At 48.3% G+C, this 21,294-nt stretch overlaps 1 protein-coding gene across 2 annotated transcripts in view; it reads left to right on the top strand.

Annotated features, from left to right (window-relative positions):
• The first annotated feature begins 453 nt into the window (after positions 1–453).
• Positions 454–21,294, top strand: part of PROM1 (prominin 1) — a 158,396-nt gene continuing 137,555 nt past the window's right edge. For both annotated transcript variants that reach the window (XM_088836536.1, XM_088836535.1), the window contains exons 1-3: positions 454–997; positions 3,567–3,697; positions 9,598–9,716. The gene's annotated coding sequence lies outside the window, so the exon portion shown is untranslated. The remainder of the gene's footprint in view (positions 998–3,566; positions 3,698–9,597; positions 9,717–21,294) is intronic.

Here is a 21,294-nt window from a genome sequence, read left to right as displayed (position 1 = left end):
GAGTCCAGTGACTCCTCTTCTAATCGTTAACCGCATGAGTTGGCTCTTTGGAGCTCAGGGAGACCTAGGGGACCCAGGCCTTTTTTCTACAAACAGGAGACGCGGCGCACGGAGGGGCTTTTGTATCCAGGAGGGCCCCCAGGTTCCTGCTTGGCCGCAATCCCTCCTTTTCCTTGACTCTCCTCAGTCCTGAGGGGCTCTGGGAAGGACAATAAAGGGAATGCAGTTTGGGGTAAACTCTGCTCGTGAACTCAGTCTCAGGGGCCCTGGGTTTCACTCAGGATGACCAAGCTGGGCTCCAAGGCCCCGGGGTGCTGGGCAGGGTCTCCCGCAGCGACGCTGCTGTCAATCAGGCAGGAAGAGGGGATTCTGGGACAGGAAGTGGCGCGGAGGGCGGGCCTGGGCCTGGGCGGCGCGGCGGCCTGCTTCTCTGAGGGCCCGTCTGAGGGCCCGGGCCCGGGGCAGGGGCTGCCCGGGAGGCGGCTGAGCCGCGCGGGGGCGGTTGCGGGAGGCCTGGGGGTCCTGAGGGCCGCCGAGGCGGGGGCGGTTGGCAGGTGCTCTGGTTACGTCCCCCGGGGGTCCCTGAGCCCCCTGTAAATCCTGCGAAACCGTCCAGCGCGGCTCGGCTCGGGGTTGGAACCGACGGAAGGGCCTGTGCTCAGGGTCAGTCAGAGGGTGAGGGGCGGCGGGGCGAGATGACCCCGGGGAGCCGCTCGGGCAGAGGGCAGTGCCGGAGCCGAGCCTGCCAGGGCCCGGCCCGCCCTTCCGGGCCGCCGGAGGAGCGGGATGAGAGCCGGTGAGGACGCTGCGGGGAGGCTCAGCCGCCGCGTGACCGCAGCCCTGCAGACACCGCCTTTCCGAGCTCGAGTGTCTGGGCTTGTGCGCCCCGGGGGCACCGGGGCAGGGGTTCGAGTGAGGGCAGAGGGAGCCTCCGGAGGGTCAGGAGGCTCTGCCTGCAAGAGCCAAGTTCAGATCCCGGGAGCACCAAGCTCAGAAGGTCAGAGCGTGATTGGGGGCATGTTATAGAGCTTAGGGTTTAGGAAGCCTCATCTGCACCCTCAAATCTCTGACCTTGTTTCCTGGCATTGCCCTGGGAACACCCAGGCTCCTGGCTCTTCCCCGAGACTGTGGAGCGGCCCCGAATCAGGGCCTTGGCACTGAACCTGTCGTGGTTCTCCCTGGAAGCCTCTCCCAGGGTTGTTCAGATAACTCGGATCTCTGCTTAAGCATCACCTCCCACCCCTGGAAAACAGCCCTCGTGCATCCCCTACGCTGTCTTTTACTTCACAGCTCTATTCCTTAAAACTGTATTCTACAGCACGGTTACCTGTGCATCTGATGACTGTGACTTTGCCCTGGGAGAATGGAACCCATGAAGGCAGGAGCCGTGTTTTGCTCCCTGTTGCCTCCCAAGGGTCTCAGACAGGGCCTGGCACATAGGAGATACTCAGTGAGTGTCTGCTGAGTAAATAATTACAGGTGATAGGTGTGTACTGACCTTCCACTGGAGTGCCCACACTTGCCTTTCTGGACCTCGGGCTGCGTTAAAGGGCCGGACACTGGCAGGGGCAGTGTGGACGAGCCACAGGTATCTCTAGGCCTTTGGCGACTCTGTCTCCCATCGTTCTCTCTCTGGTTCTCGGTCCTCTCCTCCGAGGAGACCCGGATCTCCGCAGTGGCCTCGGCCACACTGCTCACGTTTACTGCCCCGTCTTCCTTCTTGCTTTTGTCTTACGGTGTCTTTTCCTTTTTCCGTTTTCCAAATCTTGCTTCTCTTTCAGGTCAGAACTATTCATCCTTCAGGACCTAGCTTGAAGCTCTTAAATGTTTCTGTGAAAACCTTTTTTACCAGGCAAAACTAATATTCCTTTTCCTCAGATCCCTGAGCACTTCCATTAGACTTTGAGGACATAGCAGGGGTCTGTCCTGCTTAGCAGAGATGAACTTCTTAAAAATCTCAAATGGAGTGTTGGTATCTCCAGGATTTTGCATGTAATGAGTGCTCAATTAATGTTTGCTTAATTGAATAAAACTGACATTCTTCTCTGAGAATCAGAAGGGGAAAAGGAAGTGAATTTACATATGCTCTGGGTGTTTCACGCCACCACATACTTTAATTTCCAAAATCTTTTTTCCAAAAAATAGCACTCTTCCAGGAAATACATCTTATGGAGTGTACATTACCATCCCTGTTTTATAAACAAGGATCAGAGAAACTGTGTGAGCTGCCCAGGGTCACACAGCTAGTTAGAAGCAGAACAAGGGTTTAAAGTCAGACATATATATTTAGAGACAAAATGGCTTATATTCAAATTATTTTTATCCCTGTCAATTCAGAGTGAAATTCTAGAAGATGACCTAGCTAGATATAAATATAAGCATGGATTTGTAAACCTTATCCTAACAACCAAAGGGTAAAAAAAAAGTGACCTTTTCCTACAAGAATGAAAATAGTTTTTTAACTGCCTTTTGTGTGTGTGAGGAGTTTCTCTGAGCTACACAGACATCTGTCCCAGTTGAGTCAAAACAATAGGCTGCAGTGAGGTCCCATAAATGTGTGATGGCTAACTATCATTGTTCTGGAGGCTAAAACAATTAGTGCAGCTTTACCCAGGGCTTGAAAAGGCAAGAGAGATATTTATAGCAACAATAACAGGTGATTGCAAGCATCTGTATGCCAATTAAACTTATTCTAGGAAATCTTATAATTATCAAGTTCAGTAGCTATCCCATTGGATGCATCAGCTGAAGCTGCAGTTTAAAATTTTATTTTTAAAACCTCCATTGAAGCTAATAATAGACAAATAAGAGGGTTGTCCTGATATGGTGTCTCGGGGCAAACTCAACTCCCTGAAAGCAGTTTAGTCCCTGAACAGATAAAACTTTACAACTGTGTAAATGAAATAAAAGCTATCCGTAAAAAAAATATTTCCAAACAATGCATTGTGATGATTATAGAACTTATCAAGCAATTGTCCTTTAAAGTGGGCTTCTCTTGTGGCTCAGATGGTAAAGAATCTGCCTGTAATGCAAGAGGCCAGGGTTTGATCTCTGGGCCAGGACTGTCCCCTGGAGAAGGGGATGGCTACCCACACTGATATTCTTTCCTAGAGAATTCTATGGACTGAGGAACCTGATGGGCCTCTGGAGTCACAGCGTTGGATACCACTGAGCAACTAACACTACACGCATGAAATCCTTAAACTAAAAAGTTCCAGATTGAAAACTAAATGCATCTTTAAACTCTCATTTTTTTCCTAGAAAAGCTGGTTACCCAAATGTATCACTTATAAACTCAAACAATAGAAAAACTTTCAAACCTAAAAAAATAGAAAAGGAGGGATTGAATGGAGGTATGTTCATACAATGCTATGGATCTTTTTTTTCCTTCAAAGAGTTTTCATCTTGTAACGGTCATGCTTTCAAACAAAGGTTTGTAAAATAGAAAATCTGGCAGATACAGAAAGAATTTTAAAAGAAAAGGAAAAGACTTTTGTCCCATTGCTCCCAGAAACAATCGTGGCTAACGTGTCAATCTCCTCTTGCTTTGCTTTGTTTTTTCTCAGCCTGCTTCTCACTGTCTCCAGCTTTGCTGTTATTCATCTGCCCTGTTTCGCTCTGAGCAGTGCTGGTGACCTGGCAGATGGGGTCTTCGGAGGCCCCGGGGTCTGAGCTGCCGTCCATGTAGTGACCACAGGTGCGTTATTTCTCCTCTTCATGGTGGATGTTTACACAGGTCTGTTCTGAGAGTCTGAAAGAATCAAGCAACCTCTGTGCACAGATTCACACCACCTTGCATACAGGCTCTGTGGCCAGGTCCAAAGTGAAAGTGAAAGTTGTTCAGTCATGTCCGACTCTTTGCCACCCCATGGACTGTACAGTCCATGGAATTCTCTAGGCCAAAATACTGGAGTGGGTAGCCATTCCCTTCTCCAGGGGATCCAGACACCTCAGCTAACCAGAAGCCTCTTGTTCAATGCAACTATCTAGGTGAATCAAAGACCGCTTGGCATTAAAATGAACCCTTTTGAGTCAGTTCTGGTAAGCTGGATGAACCTAGAGCCTTACACAGAGTCAAGTAAGTCAAAAAGAGAAGAATGGATATCATATATGAACACATATACAGGGAATCTAGAAAAGTGGTACTGACGACCCTATTTACAGGCAAGACTAGAGACACGGACCTAGAGAACAGACTTTGGACAAGGGTGAGGTGGGGCAGACTGACGTGAGAGAGTAACACTGAAGCATATACATTACCCTGTGTCAGATAGATAGCCGGGAACTTGCTGTATGATGCAGGGAGCTCAGCCCGGGGCTCTGTGACAACCTCGAGGGTGGGATGGAGTGCGGAGGGGAGGGAGGTGCAAGGAGGGGACAGATGTGTACGTATGGCTGATGCATGCTGATGTACGGCGGAAACCGGCACAACGTTGCAAAGCAATCGTCTTCCAATTAAAAATAAACTTAGAAAAGTAAGATCGGAAAAATATAAAAAGAAATAAGACCCTTTGGAACCTGTGTCTGCTTCTCAGAGCGGCTTTCACGAGACCCTGCTTACTGTTTAATTCCCCGTGAGTTGTGAGCAGGAGGCAGGAGGAGAGAGCCTTTCCGGAACACTCCTGGGCCTCCCCGCTGCAGACTGCTCGCTGTCTCCATCTATCTTGCAGGCGGGTGGTAGGACGGGGGCGGGGGCGTCAGCAGGCTCTGTGCCCCTGACCCCGGGTCACTGCGGGAGACGTTCGGATGAAGGCCGTCTGTTTCTGTGTGGGTCCCGAGGAACGAAGCCTTAGTCAGGGCTCAGGGAAGGGTTTTCTTTTCTCTGCAAAATGGTCCAGCTTCGCTACATGCCCTGGCATGCACTGGATGTCACCCAGGGTGATGGCCACACCCAGGCCCCGGCCACACGGGGTCCAGGGGCAGCAGGACAAAGGCTAGAGTCCGAACAGCCTGGGCCACAGTGTGTGCAACCGTGACGCATGCCGTTTCCTCCAGGGGCACAGCCAAGCCAGCAGCGGGGCAGCAGGGAACCCGCAGGTCAGTCAGGGACAGCCAGGGGCTGGCAGGCAGGGCAGAGGGGCCAGTGGGGGCCCCGGGGATGAATGGTGCTCCGGGAAGGACTTCTCCTGGGAGCCTGGAAGACGGGAGATTGGGGTAGAAACAAACAGGGGAGTCCTTCCTAAGTACTGAGTTGGCCAAATAAATCGCTTGGGACAAACATTTTGGACAAATATGTTGGACAAAAATTTTGACCAACACAACATTTACTAAACTCAATGCTATCTATGCGATAATAGTATTATTCGAACTGACCAACCATGCGAGATAGGGCCTGTTCAGATATTATGGGCTGGTGCTCTGCCCCACACTCTGGGGCAGATGGCAGTAAGCAGACCCCAGATCTCTGTTCCCAGGAGCTCCCCTTCTACTGGAAGGAGCAGACAGGAAAGAACTAGACAAGTAGGTATCTGAGATGACAGGTGCCCCAAAGAAAACCAGAGCTACATTGATGGGGAGCCTTCGGGAAGGGCTGAGACCCCAGGGGGAAGACGCAGCCAGCACGCAGCCTGAGGGCAGTCTGCTGGGGCCTGGGGGCCACAAGGAGGCTGGAGCTGGGGGGCGGGTGGAAGGGGGAAGCTCATCAGAGGCCACCCTGGGCAATTTCCAAGTTGTTCTGAGTCCAGGTTGAGGTGGCGACCCTCAGGACTTCTGAGCAAAGCTGGGACAGGATCTGGCTTCCAGAGTGAAAGCCTGGCTCCCCTGGGCAGAGAAGTAGACCACGGTGGTGAGAAAGAAAGAGAGAAGGCAGGAGCGCCTCACTCACCAGTGAAGATTCAGGGCCCAGGAAGGGCCTGCAGCGTCTGATGGCTCCACGAGGGTCCGGCATCCTTGAGTGACTTCCCTTTAGAGTTAGGGCGCATGCGCTGAGGTGAGCCCGAGTGATCTCCCTCCACTCCCATCACAGTTCCCCCACTCCCCTGTCACTTTCTAGTTTTCTTTCTTGACTCCTCAAAGGGTCTGAGTCAGGAGTTCAGGTGGGCACCCGGCTCTGCCGCATTGTGCTATCCCTGCAGTGCGCTCAGCCCACCCGCTCACCTGGTCACGTCCTAGTCGTCTTTCACATCCTGAACGGCCTTTTCTCAGGGAAGTCATTTCGCGTGCCCGTCCGCTTTGGTGGCATTGCTCACCTTCAGGGGTTCCTGCCCTTTGGTAATCTCCCCTCCAGGCTATGGGACACCCATGGCCTTCTCTCTTTCCACTCATCAGCCCTTCAGCTGGGCCCATGATGATCTGACAGATGATATGGACACCTGCTCATCAGTACTTTGTGAGTTCAGTAAAACACTTGCCCAAGATCACACAGCTAATACACAGGAAGATCAGGACTCAAGCTTCTGACTCCAACTTTCTTGTAACCTTAGGACTTGGACTCTCGTCTTGGTTTAGCCCAGGAACTGAGTGCTTCTCACTTATTTATTTATCCTTGGGTGTGCTGCCTCTTTGTTGCTGTATGCAGGCTTTCTCCAGTTGCAGCGACAAGGGCTGTCTCAATTGTGGAACACAGGCTGTAGGGTGCAGGGGCTCAGTAGCTGGGGCACACAGGCCTAGTTGCCCTGAGGCATGTGGAATCTTTCCAGACCAGGGATCAGGCCCACGCCTCCTGCATTGGCAGTTGGATTCTTAACCACTGGACCACCCGGGAAGTCCGTGGGTGCTTCTTAAGCATACTTTTTCCCGGCCTTATTCTGATCTGTAGAATCACAGCTCCAAGACCGACTCGGGACTCTGGTTCTGTCTGTTTGTTAGTGTAATCAAGAACCCCAGCTTCTTACTACCAAGTGTACTTTTGAAACACATTACGATGGGGCTCCTTCCCAGAGGAGGTTCCTAAAAGAAAATGATCAAGGAGAAGGTGAAAACAAGATTCCAGGAACTAGTTCAACTATAACTACAGTTCCTCCTCAAACATCGTCTGTCTTTTACAAAAGGAAACTGCAACTGAAGCTTAATATTTATTTATGTGAATTATTTGGGGGGCCTAACGGAAGGTTCCTGAGTTTCCACTAAGAGTGTAATTTCCTAGAAAACTCTAAATGGCACTGCCTGATGAGCTTTGACCAACTTTGAATTAAGGAACACTTGAACACCATCAGAGGGGTGGGGGGAAAACCTTGAAGGCCCTGAAAGAAAAGACAGAAGACCAGAGAAGTTAACCAACCTCTCTGAAGGCGCACAGCTGGCAGGTGGTACAAGTGGAACCAGACCCAGCTCCCAGTACCCCTGGCTGGTCTTTTTCCATCTGAACAATGAGAGTGTGCCAGGGCAGTGTGGGCTCTGCACAGAAACAGAGATGCTCACACTTCAGAGGGAAGGTGCCCTGTAAACACCACATCAGCGACAACCCACTCTAAAAAGGGTGCATGGCACACACCAGGCACTCAGTGGGTCGTGGTTAGTTGATTGCCTGACCCCAGCCTCTTATCACCTGGAAATTGAACACTTCATACTATTTCATTCTCTGCCTTGTTGGATTAAGTCTGTGCAGTCAAGTTCCCACTAGTCAAATGAAAATATGTCTGATGATTTTGAAGGATAATTACTGTGGAATCAAGGGAGGCAGACTGATCATCACTCTGCCATCTCCTTCTCAGAACCTCAGTTTCCTCATCTGGAACATGGGGATGATGCCTTCCTCATGGTGGTGTTGGTGACAATTCAGTGAGATACTGCATAACCCCTGGAAAAGAGTCAGTCAGCATTTTGGTTGATGAAAATGAACAAATGAATGATGGAGGAAGTGGTTTGTTCTGCCTTAAATTTGGAATTTATCCTCCCTCCTCCAAACCTCTTGCTCTATTAAGTGCTCAGCAGCTATAGTCAGATGTTTCCTAAATGAAAAGTCAGTGGTTGAAATGAGAATGTGAGTCCAAATACACTCTACTAATAAAGGCAGCAATGAATGACAAAAAAGCCCCCAAAGGACCCACCACATTTCATCAAATGTGATATTTTGGCATTTAGTCATGAAGATGTTTGGTTACAAGTAATAGAAAAAAATGAAAACAACTAGCATAAATCTTACAGAGGTGTTTGTCACTCATAATCACAGTGATGGAAGGAAGGCAGTGTGGGCTGGAGTGATACCCCACTGTTCCTTTCATGTCTGCTGTATGTGGCTTCCAGTCTCAAGGTGAACTCATGGCCCAAGATGGCTGTTGGAGTTCCAGCCATCAGTCAAATTCTGGTCAGCAGGTAGGAGGAAGTGATGAATTACCATCTCCCTTTGTGGCGGTTCATTTTATGTGTCACCCTGACTGGCCACAGGTGCCCAGTTTAAACACTGTTTCTGGGTGTCTTTGTGAGAGTGTTTCCTGATAGGATTAGCATTTGAATGAGTTGCTTTAGAGAATTAGATCACCCTCCCCAATGAGGTAGGACATTGTCCAACCTATTGAGGCTTTGAATAGAACAAAAGGTTGAGTAAGAGGAGACTTTCCCCTCTTCTTCTTTCCTGCTTGAGCTGGGACATTTCATTTCATCTCCTCTCGTCTGTGGACTGGGATTTACTTTGTCAGCTTCCCTGGTTCTCAGGCATTCAGACTCAGACTGAATTATACCACCGACTTCCCCGGGGCTCCAGCTTGCTGTGGGGAGATCGAGGAACTCCTCAGCCTCCAAAGTCACGTGAGCCAATCTGTAGTAATAAATCTCTGTATAGATCTCCTGTTCAGTTCTGTTTCTCTGGAGAACCCTCCTTAATACGCCTTCTAAGGACATTTCCGAGAACTGCTTACTCCACTCTAGCTTCATTCTGCTTGACCATGATTTAGTGAAGCGGGGCACACCTAGCTCCGAGAAAGGCTGGGAGATGTGACCTTTCCTGGAGGAGGCGTGGGTAACTGCTTTTCTGAGGTCTCTGTGAGTGAACCGAGATGGAGAGATGAACACTGGTGGACAAGTGGCGGTTCCCATCAGTCACACTCTTCTTATCTGTGTGCTGCCTGACTACTCGTCAAGTTCTGACTTCTCTTCCTTTCTTTTTTAAATTTATTTTTTGGCCTTGCCGTGTAGCTTGCAGGTCTAGTTCCCCAGCCAGGTATCGAACTGGTGCACCCTGTAGTAAAAGTCCAGAATCCTTACCACTGGACCGCCAGGGAATGTCCACCTCAGGGCTTTCCCTAGGCCGATTCTAAATGTTGAGGTGGGATAAAGGATAGCTGCTTTTATTCTTAAATGAAGATCTTATTTAGTAACCCGACATATGTGGCTGACACCTGGGCATGTGCTCCCCTTGAAACGGGTAGGACCTGGACCCTGCCCTGTTCTGGGGCTCCCTGCCCCAGAGTTAGAAAACCACACTCAGAGCGGGAGCCCTTTGAGAAAAGGCCTCTGGTAAAGGAGGAGTCAATGGGCTTTTACTAGGTATGAGCTGTGTCAGATACACAACCCGGTGGTGCCCTTTGTTTCGCAAAGCTTGACGCCCACACCTCTCCAGCCCCGACACTCCTTCCGGAAGCAGGGCTAATCTTACTACCACTGTTCCTAATCATAACCTTCCCGTCTGGGCTTCTCCAGTGTTCTCTCTCCTCCCACCAGGGGCTGGAAGCAAAGACCCCTGAGCTGAGGATCCGGAACCCTCTGTCCCACCTTCCAGCGACCCCTAGCTACAGTCTCCTGAATCCCGCGGGGCTCCCGCTGCCAGCGTCGAGGATCCTGTGAGTTTCTGCACAGACGGGGGTGGGCAGAGCTGAGCCTTGGTGCGTGGGAGAGGGTGGTATGCAGGGGCTGTGCCAACCCTGGGGGCACTGGCTGCAGGCGCTGCTGGGGCATCTGGGAGGCGGGTGCAGTGAGGGGCAGGGAAGGGCAGCCCGCGCCAGCATTCTTGCCTGGGGAATCCCATGGACAGAAGAGCCTTGCGAGTCCCGGTCCCTGGGGTAGCAAAGAGTCGGACAGGACTGAGCGACTAACACTTCATAGTGGGGGGCAGGGTGCCTGAGAAGCCAAACCTTGTGAAGAGGGGCCTAAAAGCGCAAAAAGATCCAGGTTTATTTGGGTCTCCTTGGAGTTTAGTGGGGGAACTGCTCGGACCAACCCTCAGTGATGGGGGGCTAACACCATGGTCCCCAGCCTTTGTGGCACCAGGGAGCCATTTCATGGGAGACAGTTTTTTCCCATGGACTGGGGATGGGGGGTGGTTTGGGTATAATTCAAGTGCAATGCATTTATTATGCACTTTATCTCTTATTATTACATCAGCTCCGCCTCAGGTCATCAGGCATTGGATCCCAGAGGTTGGGGACCCCTGAGCTAGTCTTGAGAATCATTTCCCCAGACGCTGTCTGGGGAGTCTTTTGGCCTTCCAAATTATGGCCCAGATTTGAGAATGAGGCCATAACCCCCGGTCAGAGTGGTACCCCTGGAGCTCCACGTTTTGCAGACCTTGTAGCAATTTGGAGGTGACGGTGGCAAGAGTATTGGTGTCCTGTGATAAGCTCTGTCCGCAGAGGTGGGAGATGGGCTTCCCCAAGTGGTTTTGTGGTTGTGGGTGTTAGAGCAGCTGCTAGAGACGTGTCAGGTTCTGAGTGGTGGGGGGCGGCAGGGAACAGATACCTTTGGTGTGTGTGCATGTGTGCTCAGTCATGTCTGACTCTTTGTGACTTCATGGAACATAGATCCTGCCAGGCTTCTCTGTCCATGGAATTCTCCAGCCTAGAATACTGGAGTGGGTTTCCTTCAGGGTATCTTCCCAATGTAGGGATGGAACCCGCATCTCTTGAGTCTCTTGCATTGGCAGGCAGGTTCTTTACCACTGCACCACCTGAGAAGCCAGACACCTTTGAGAACTCCTCCAAATACCTCATTGGTACTCTAAAAGGCATCTAATTTTCTGCCTAGGTAGGTAGAGGGGGCAGGACGTGGAGACTCCTCACTGGGACATAAGCGTAAATGAGACTTTACTTTGTAGACCTAGGATGCTGAGGCCAACAGATGTTAGCTACATATAATAATTACCCTTCTTGCCATCAATTGGAAGGAAACAACACAAGGAGAGATTAAATCTCATGGATATTCCAGATGCCAGACCCCTTCAACAGAGAGGAAAAAGCCAGAATCCTGATTAGGACACCAAGGCCCTCATGAGCCAGCTTCTCAACACCCACCCTGGGTGGCCTCTGGTCAGGCTCCTCTCTCCCACTCTACACACCCCGCTGGTCCCCAGCTCTCCTTCTGGAGTGATCTACCGAAAACTAGGGTCATCCCTTCTCTCCTCTACTTTATAACACTGATGACTCCTCCGTTGCCTGCAGAGTGGTCCAAATGCCTTTGCATGGTTGGCGTGTGAGCCCCTTCGTAGCCTGACTCTCACAGCCCCCTGGTCTAGTCTCATCTCTCACTCCTCATTTTCTCCAAATTGTTTGTTCTAGACACTTCGCAGTCTAGCCCTACAATATCACTGACTGAACCTGAGTGTTATCAAACCCAAGTTCAGTCCCTGAAGCATGGTGAAGCCAGATATACTGAAACCTCAGAGTTTGGAGCAGAAAAGGTTTATTGCAAGGGCCAAGCAAGGAGAGTGGGTGGCTCATGCTCGAGTAGCCTGAACTCCCTGATGGTTTTTGGGGTTTGGAGGGAGGGCTGCAGGGTGTGTTCCAGGGCTACAGGCTTCCTCTGACTGGTGGGTGCTGAGGTTACAGGGTGGTGTTCCAGGAATCTCAGTCAGCAGGCTCCTGATTCCAGCCAGAAAGGCTCCTGATTCCAGCCAGAAAGGGTCCATGTGCTTATGCTTGGCCTGAAGTTACCATTCCCCACCTGGGCTCCTACTGAAGAACTCAGAGATACATGTCAGATTGTTCTGTACACCCTGTTCTACTGCTGTGCCATTGTTTCTTGACTGCCTTTCCTTTGTTTCTGCATTCCCTCACTCCCCTGATTAGTAACTGTTTGGATTTGCCCTTTGGAAGCTGTAGGAGGCTGGAACCTTTTTGCTGCAAATAAGAAACAGAGAAGTTTTGGGTCTTTGCTTCCAGTTTGAAGGTTTCTGTGTGTTCCCCTGGTAAGAACTTCCTTCCAGCTGGGAGGCAGAAGGTGGGATTTTGAAACAAATCATCCCATGTATGTATCTGTTCAGGTCCACTTTCCCTCCTGGATGAAACACTCTAGAAAGGCAAGGACTGTCACCTGCTGTGTTCCTGCCACCCAGCACCTCCTGGGACATAGTGGCTGCCCCCAAATTTTTTGTTTAATTTGCTTATATAATACCTGCTTCCTACGATCATCTTAAACAGGAAATGAAACATTGAGAGTCATGGTTACCTTAATAAACGGTTGGGTTGCCGAGGTGGTGCTTGTGGTAAAGAACTGCCTGCCAATGCAGGAGACATAAGAGATATGGGTTCAATCCCTGGGTCAGGAAGATCCCCTGGAGGAGGGCATGGCACCCCACTCCAGTATTCTTGCCTGGGAAATCCCCTGGACAGAGGAGCCTGGCGGCCTACAGTTCACAGGGTCACAAAGAGTTGGACATGACTGAAGCAACTTAGCATACGTGCTGTTCTTCCTGTTGGAAAAGATAGTACAGCCTGAGGTTGTGAGCCTCAGTTTCCTTCTCTGGAAAATGGGGGTAACGGTGCCCTCGCAGGAGGGTTTAATTAAATAAAGGAACATATGGAAAGCACTTTGCTCGATGCTTGAACAGAGAGACAGTAGATGGTCACCAAATGGCAGCAGCCAGAAAACTGTCCCATGGATGTAATCACCTGTCTCCTGCACTCTTGCTGTTACTTGATGTCAAGGAAAAAGTTAATCAGTAGTCAATCTAAGAAAGAAACAAAAAATTTTACTCACAGCAAACTGAGGATTATAACCCAGGAGAAGTCAGTCTCTCAGAGAGCTCTGAGAACTACTCCAAAGAGATGAAGGGGGTGGCCACCCACTATACACGTGACTTTGGTGAAAGGAGTTTGTGCAGTGAATCACACATCTCATAGAAGGTTGCTGCTGGCCTTGGGGGATAATCACCTTAATGAATGGTTTTAGGGCTTCTCTAAGAATGGAGAGATGCAAGAATCCAGGCTTATAAAACACTCCTCTTGAAAGTATCTAACTACAGGAAGGCCTGCTTTTCCCAGAACACATAGCACCTCATTCTGATCTTTGTCCTGAATGCCTAGCGGGTCAGGTCAGTTACTGCAGCAGCTAATGGCTTGATTGTTATGGACTGGGTGACAGGCAACCTTCTTTGTTTTATAATCGCTTCCCTTTCGGTCCTAATTTCAACCAAGGTTTGGGAGGCATTTCGTGACCAGTTTGTCCCACGGTGCTGGGAATCCTCATACCCAGGTCAGGCAAGGGTTTTGTTGACAGGCCACTCAGTGCACTATAACTGGACTGAACCCTGTTTACAATAAGCAAGGGCCGTCAGGATGGCCGCGTGGTCTAAGGCACCAGACTCCAGCTAGAATAATAAGCCTGCCTCACTGGTCTGTTATGGTCTAGGAAATGGTTCCCTCTTGTTGCTTCTTCCCATACGTAGAACTCTATAAGAGTTCATCTGATAGAACTCTACATTTGGCCAATCGTTTCAAGTCACCTAATGAGTGAACTCCGGGAGTTGGTGATGGACAGGGAGGCCTGGCGTGCTGTGATTCATGAGGTCGCAAAGAGTCGGACACCACTGAGTGACTGAACTGAACTGAACTGAATCATCATTAATTTTATCTGAGCCTCAGTCACATATAATGCAAGAAGCAATAATCTCGTAAAATGGGCAGAATATAAGGAATATAGCTGGTGACATTAATAATGGTGTGTTTGAGAGCTCAGTCGTGTCTGACTCTTTGCAACTCCAGGGACTATAGCCTGCCAGGCTCCTCTGTCCATGGGATTTCCCAGGCAATAATACTGGAGTGGGTTGCCATGCCCGCCTCCAGGGGATCTTCCTGACCCAGGGGTTGTGATTGGGAAAGGTTATTTTTGAATTTATGCTGGATCTGCTTCTGTGACTTTAACCCTCATCTTACTACTTTTGTTATTGTCCGTGTACCTCATGGCTGCCCACCTGTGAAGGACTGTAAGGAAGTGACACTAGTGCATCCTCCTGTCTGAGACTTGCCATTGTAAGGGACATTTGTAACGGCTGAATAATCTTTTCCCTCTGTTGCCTCACCTCCCCCCAAATCTTACCCATAAAAAAAAACAAACCTGGCATCCAGGCCCCACAAGATGGTTATTTTGAGGTTCTGGCCTGCCATCTCCTTGGTCAGCTGGCTCCCAAATAAAGCTCCTTCCTTGTCTCAACATCTTGTCTCAGATTTAGTGGCCTGTTGTGTGATGAGTGAGCTTGGACTGGGGTAATGGGACCAAACCCACATGTCTTACTTCTCCTGCGTTGGAGATTCTTTACTATTGAGCCACCCAGGAAGCCTCCTTATAAGGGTATAAGTAAATATTTAAGTGTAAACTTCCGCCTGGTGCAGTCCAGTATCTCCCCAGGTCATCTGACCAGTCTGTCGACAGCAGTCACTATCTCTATGGGAAATTATATGATGGCTTTATTGTGAATAAAGTTCACTGAAGATCTCTGCATGTACAAGGTGAGAGTGGGTCTCCCTGACCCCTTTCAGGGTTGAGGCAGGATTGTTATCTTCGAAGGAATTGCTTGGCTGGAGCCAGTAGGAGAAAAATAGATCTTCATGGTTGATCAGGTATGGTTAAAACATAATGCAGGTTCTGATGCACACCAGAGGGGAGGGAGGAGGCCAAAGGGCAGGAGAAAAAAAAACACCAACTTTAAATTTTTCTTGCCTTGCCTTAAAATGTGAACTTCTGTCTCATCACTACTTTTGTCTTCTTGATGAATTTACGTTGTTGTTCAGTCACTAAGTCATGTCTGACTCTTTGTAACCCAACAGACTGCAGCAAGCCAGGCTCCCACGTGTCCTTCACTATCTCCCAGAGTTTACTCAGGATGCTGTCTGTCTCATCCTCTGCTTGCCCCCTTCTCCTTTTGCCGTCAACCTTTCCCGACATCAGGGTCTTCCAAGGAATCAGCTCTTTGCATCAGGTGGCTAAAGTGTTTCAACTTCAGCATCAGTTCTTCTAATGAATATTCAGGGTTGATTTCCTTTAGAATGGACTGGTTGGATCTCCTTGCAGTCCAAGGGACTCTCAAGAGTCTTCTCCAGCACAATTCAAAAGCATCACTTCTTCAGCATTTAGCCTTCTTTATGGTCCAAATCTCACATCCATACATGACTACTAGAAAAACCATAACTTTGACTATATGGACCTTTGATGGCATCACCAACTCAATGGAAATGAGTTTGAGCAAACTCCAGGAAATGGTCAAGGACAAGGAAGCCTGGCTTGCTGCAGTTCATGGGGTTGCAGAGTCAGACATGACTGATTGACTGAACAGACAGAACAGAACCCTTACAGAGTTGTGATGTAACCTAGTCAATAGAAGTGAAGTCGCTCAGTTGTGTCCGACTCTTTGCTACCCTGTGGAGTATAGCCCACCAGGCTCCTCTGTCCATGGGATTTTCCAGGCAAGAATAGTGGAGTGGGTTGCCATTTCCTTCTCGAGGGGATCTTCCCAACCGAGGGATCGAACCCAGATTTCCCACATTGCAAGCAGATGCCTTAACCTCTGAGCCACCAGGGAAGCCCCCTGGTCAATAGAACTACAATCAAATACACACCTCTATCAGTTCAGTTCAGTTCAGTTCAGTTGCTCAGTAGTGTCCGACTCTCCACGACCCCATGAATCACAGAACGCCAGGCCTCCCTGTCCATCACCAACTCCCGGAGTTCATTCAAACTCATGTCCACAGAGTCAGTGATACCATCCAGCCATCTCATTCTTGGTCGTCCCCTTCTCCTCCCGCCCCCAACCCTCCCAGCATCAGAGTCTTTTCCAGTGAGTCAACTCGTCGCATGAGGTGGCCAAAGTATTGCAGTTTCAGTTTCAGCATCAGTCCTTCCAATGAACACCCAGGATCGATCTCCCTTAGAATGGACTGGTTGGAACTCCTTGCGGTACAAGGGACTCTCAAGAGTCTTCTCCAACACCACAGTTCAAAAGCATCAATTCTTCGGCGATCAGCTTTCTTCACAGTCCAACTCTCACATCCATACATGGCCACGGGAAAAACCATAGCCTTGACTAGACGGACCTTGGTTGGCAAAGTAATGTCTCTGCTTTTTAATATATTATCAAGGTTGATCATAACTTCCCTTCCAAGGAGTAAGCATCTTTTAATTTCATGGCTGCAATCAGCATCTGCAGTGATTTTGGAGCCCCAAAAAAATAAAGTCTGACACTGTTTCCACTGTTTCCCCATCTATTTCCCATGAAGTGATGGGACAAGATGCCATGATCTTTGTTTTCTGAATGTTGAGCTTCAAGCCAACGTTTTCACTCTCCTCTTTTACTTTCATCAAGAGGCTTTTGAGTTCCTCTTCACTTTCTGCCATAAGGGTAGTGTCATCTGCATATCTGAGGTTATTGATATTTCTCCCAGCAATCTTGATTCCAGCTTGTGCTTCTTCCAGCCCAGCGTTCCTCATGATGTACTCTGCATATAAGTTAAATAAGCAAGGTGACAATATACAACCTTGACGCACTCCTTTTCCTATTTGGAACCAGTCTGTTGTTCCATGTACAGTTCTGACTGTTGCTTCCTGACCTGCATACAGGTTTCTCAAGATCCAGGTCAGGTAGTCTGGTATTCCCACCTCTTTCAGAATTTTCCACAGTTTCTTGTGATCCACACAGTCAAAGGCTTTGGCATAGTCAATGAAGCAGAAATAGATGTTTTTCTGGAACTCTCTTGCTTTCTCCATGATCCAGCAGATGTTGGCAATTTGATCTCTGGTGCCTCTGCCTTTTCTAAAACCTGCTTGAACATCTGGGAGTTCATGGTTCACATATTGCTGAAGCCTAGCTTGGAGAATTTTGAGCATGACTTTACTAGTGTGTGAGATGAGTACAACTGTGCGGTAGTTTGAGCATTCTTTGGCATTGCCTTTCTTTGGGATGGGAATGAAGACTGACCTTTTCCAGTCCTGTGGCCACTGCTGAGTTTTCCAAATTTGCTGGCATATTGAGTGCAGCACTTTCACAGCATCATCTTTCAGGATTTGAAATAGCTCAACTGGAATTCCATCACCTCCACTAGCTTTGTTCCTAGTGATGCTTTCTAAGGCCCACTTGACTTCACATTCCAAGGTGTCTGGCTCTAGGTCAGTGATCACATTATCGTGACTATCTTGGTCGTGAAGATCTTTTTTGTACAGTTCTTCTGTGTATTCTTGCCACCTCTTCTTAATTTCTTCTGCTTCTGTTAGGTCCATGCCATTTCTGTCCTTTATCGAGCCCATCTTTGCATGAAATGTTCCCTTGGAATCTCTAATTTTCTTGAAGAGATCCCTGGTTTTTCCTATTCTGTTGCTTTCCTCTATTTCTTTGCATTGATCACTGCGGAAGGCTTTCTTATCTCTCCTTGCTATTCTTTGGAACTCTGCATTCAGATGCTTATATCTTTCCTTTTCTCCTTTGCTTTTCGCTTCTCTTCTTTTCACAGCTATTTGTAAGACCTCCTCAGACAGCCATTTTGCTTTTTTGCATTTCTTTTCCATGGGGATGGTCTTGGTCCCTGTCTCCTTTACAATGTCATGAACCTCCGTCCAGAGTTCATCAGGCACTCTATCTATCAGATCTAGTCCCTTAAATCTATTCCTCACTTCCACTGTATAATCATAAGGGATTTGGTTTAGGTCATATCTGAATGGTCTAGTGGTTTTCCCTACTTTCTTCAATTTAAGTCTGAATTTGGCAATAAGGAGTTCATGATCTGAGCCACAGTCAGCTCCTGGTCTTGTTTTTGCTAACTGTATACAGCTTCTCTATCTTTGGCTGCAAAGAATATAATCAATCTGATTTCGGTGTTGACCATCTGGTGATGTCCATGTGTAGAATCTTCTCTTGTGTTGTTGGAAGAGGGTGTTTGCTATGACCAGTGCGTTCTCTTGGCAAAACTCTATTAGCCTTTGCCCTGCTTCATTCCGTGCTCCAAGGCCAAATTTGCCTGTTACTCCAGGTGTTTCTTGACTTCCTACTTTTGCATTCCAGTCCCCTATAATGAAAAGGACATCTTTTTTGGGTGTTAGTTCTAAAAGGTCTTGTACGTCTTCATAGAACTGTTCAACTTCGTCTTCTTCAGCGTTACTGGTTGGGGCAGAGGCCTGGATTACTGTAATGTTGAATGGTTTGCCTTGGAAACGAATAGAAATCATTCTGTCGTTTTTAAGATTGCATCCAAGTACTGCATTTCGGACTCTTTTGTTGACCACGATGGCTACTCCATTTCTTCTAAGGGATTCCTGCCCACAGTAATAGATATAATGGTCATCTGAGTTAAATTCACCCATTCCAGTCCATTTTAATTCACTGATTCCTAGAATGTCTATGTTCACTCTTGCCATCTCGTGTTTGATCACTTCCGATTTGCCTTGATTCATGGACCTAACATTCCAAGTTCCTGTGCAATATTGCTCTTTACAGCATCGGACCTTGCTTCTATCACCGGTCACATCCACAGCTGGGTATTGGTTTTGCTTTTGCTCCATCCCTTTATTCCTTCTAGAGTTACTTCTCCACTGAGCTCCAGTAGCATACTGGGCACCTACCGACCTGGGGACTTCCTCATTCAGTATCCTATCATTTTGCCCTTTGATACTGTTCATGGGGTTCTCAAGGCAAGTATACTGAAGTGGTTTGCCATTCCCTTCTCCAGTGGACCATATTCGGCTGTGGTCCATGTGATCAGATCGACTAGTTTCCTGTGATTATGATTTCAGTGTGTCTGCCCTCTGATGCCCCCTCCCAATACCTACCGTCTTATTTGGGTTTCTCTTACCTTGCTCGTGGAAAATCTCTTCACAGCCGCTCCAGCAAAGTGCAGCCACTGTAACTTACCTTGGATGAAGGGTATCTCCTCAAGGCCGCCCCTCCTGACCTTGAACGTGGAGTAGCTCCTCTCGGCCCTCCTGTGCCCGCGCAGCCACCGCCTGTTGGACATGGGGCAGCTCCTCTCGGCCCCTGGCCCTGGCCTCAGGCGTGGGGTAGCTCCTCTCGGGCGGGCCTCTTTGCCTGATTGGTTGCGCCGGGGCCGGCGTCTCTTGCGTCTGCGCCGCCGGGGCCGGCGTCTCTCAGTAATTCCCAGAAGGTCCTTTAGATCACATACCTCACTCCACTGAAAAGATGCCCACTCATCTCCTTGACCCATTTCTGAGTCTTGGACAATTTCTTTTGCACAGCAGAGATCAGAGTATATCCAGCTCCTTCAGGCTCTCTGGCTTGGAGCCTTACAAATCCTTAGGATGTTAATATTTGTGAGATAAATATTTAGCTTGTGGATCCAAGAGTCCTACCCCACTAGAAATTGAAAATAACTTTGAGGGGTAGGGGTGAAAGAAAGTTTGACAGAGAGCTAACAGGAGCAGAATAATTGCCTCCATTCATTGCCTACTGTGTGCCAGCTATGTTGCACACATCATCTCATTTAATCTTTGTAAAACCTTTATTTCATAGGTGAGGAAACTGGGAATTCAGAGAGGTCAAGTACTTACTGAAGAGTATACACGGACATGATTGTTGCTTTGTTGGTTTGTGTGTGTCATGTTCTCCTTTATGAGAGGTTTGGCTCTCATAAAGGGGTGTCCTTTGTCTTATTCTCTGCTCTGTGTCTTTGCTGAGTCTTGTCCATGGCACGGGCTGAATCAGCGTTGGTTACGAGCAAGTGAGTGAATGATGAGTGAGTGAGTGAATAGAGTAGCAGAGCTGGAGCGCATTCCCAGGTCTGTTCAGCCTCCACCTCCCAGGCCTTCCCTACAAAACACACTTCAGTTTTTCCCTCTGGCATAAGTAGCTGGTTGGGACTATATTTTAACACTTTAATTGCTTGGGCAAAAAGTAAATAGTGTTTCAAGTAGCAAAAAGTGTACTGGGTTTAAAATAAATATCTGATGATAGCTTAGGTAGCCAAGTGTGAAGCAGAATAAAATTTTGCAGAGAATGCTTTTTTAGTAAGTCTCACAATGAGGGAAATATGCTAGGAAATAAGAGGAAAAGACAAGGCTTGATAAATGACTTTTTTCATAAGTTTTGAAATGATTATGTGTGATTCAGTGTGTGAAATATAAAACTTCCCCACAACTGTCCCTGACACAGGATGACTGACTTTTTGTAAGTATATTCTGGGTCAGAGTAACTAGATTCTCCAGCTGCTAATGAGGAACCGTGTTACTAAACTCAAATTCAGCTGCTTTTTGCTCAAGAATCTAGGATTTTCCCAGCAGTACAGTGGATGAGAATCTGCTTACCAATACAGGTGACATGGGTTCAGTCCCTGGTCTGGGGAGATTCCACATGCTGTGGGGCAACTAAACCTGTGTTCTGCAGCTGCTGAGCCCGTGTGCTGCAACTGCTGAAGCTCATGTGCCCTGGAGCCTGTGCTCTACAAAGAAGCCACGGCAGTGAGAAGCTTGCACATCACAACTAGAGAGTAGCCCCTGTTCTCTGAGACTACAGAAAAGCCCTTGCAGCAACAAAGACCCAGCAGAGCCAAAAAAGAAAAATAAATAAAATTTTAAGGAAAGACTCTCTTAAGAAAGAAGAATACAATACTGAGTGATGAATGTTGGGTGAAAGGAAAGAGATTTGTTGAGGAAGCCTGCCGTCCTGGGGAGAAGGTGGACTCACGTCCCAAAGACCCACCTCCGAATTCCCCAGGTTTTGCTCAGAGTTTGAATAGGGAAAAGAAGAAGGGGCTATGTGCTGAGTTGGGGGGAACCTTCTATTTTCAGAAATGATTGTCTTGATCACACGATTCCAAGTAGCCATCAGGTCTTCCTTGCAGTTGAAACATTACCTGAGCCATAAAGTGTGAAAGTTTTAGTCACTCAGTTGTGTCCAGCTCTTTGTGACCCCATGGACTGTAACCCACTAGGCTCCTCTATCCATGGAATTCTCCAGGCAAGAATACTGGAGTGGGTTGCCATTTCCTTTTCTAGGAGCTCTTCCTGACCCAGGGATCGAAACTGGGTCTCCCACGTTGCAGGCAGACTCTTTACTGTCTGAGCCAAATCTCTGGTTGTCTAGGAGGGCTCTGCAGGATCCTGCTAGGTTTCAGGTGCTGAGTAGATCCTGCTGAATGGATGAGTGAATGCTATTAATCGATGCTTAATAAGTGCTTTCAGATGCTGATGAAGACAATGCAAATTAGTAATTCT

Source organism: Moschus berezovskii, chromosome 5 (assembly GCF_049115385.1).
Source record: "Moschus berezovskii isolate FMDL1 chromosome 5, NW_MosBer_1.0, whole genome shotgun sequence".
Lineage (NCBI taxonomy): Eukaryota > Metazoa > Chordata > Mammalia > Artiodactyla > Moschidae > Moschus > Moschus berezovskii.
Note: the sequence above shows the minus strand (reverse complement) of the source record. Positions and strands in the feature narration are given on the sequence as shown.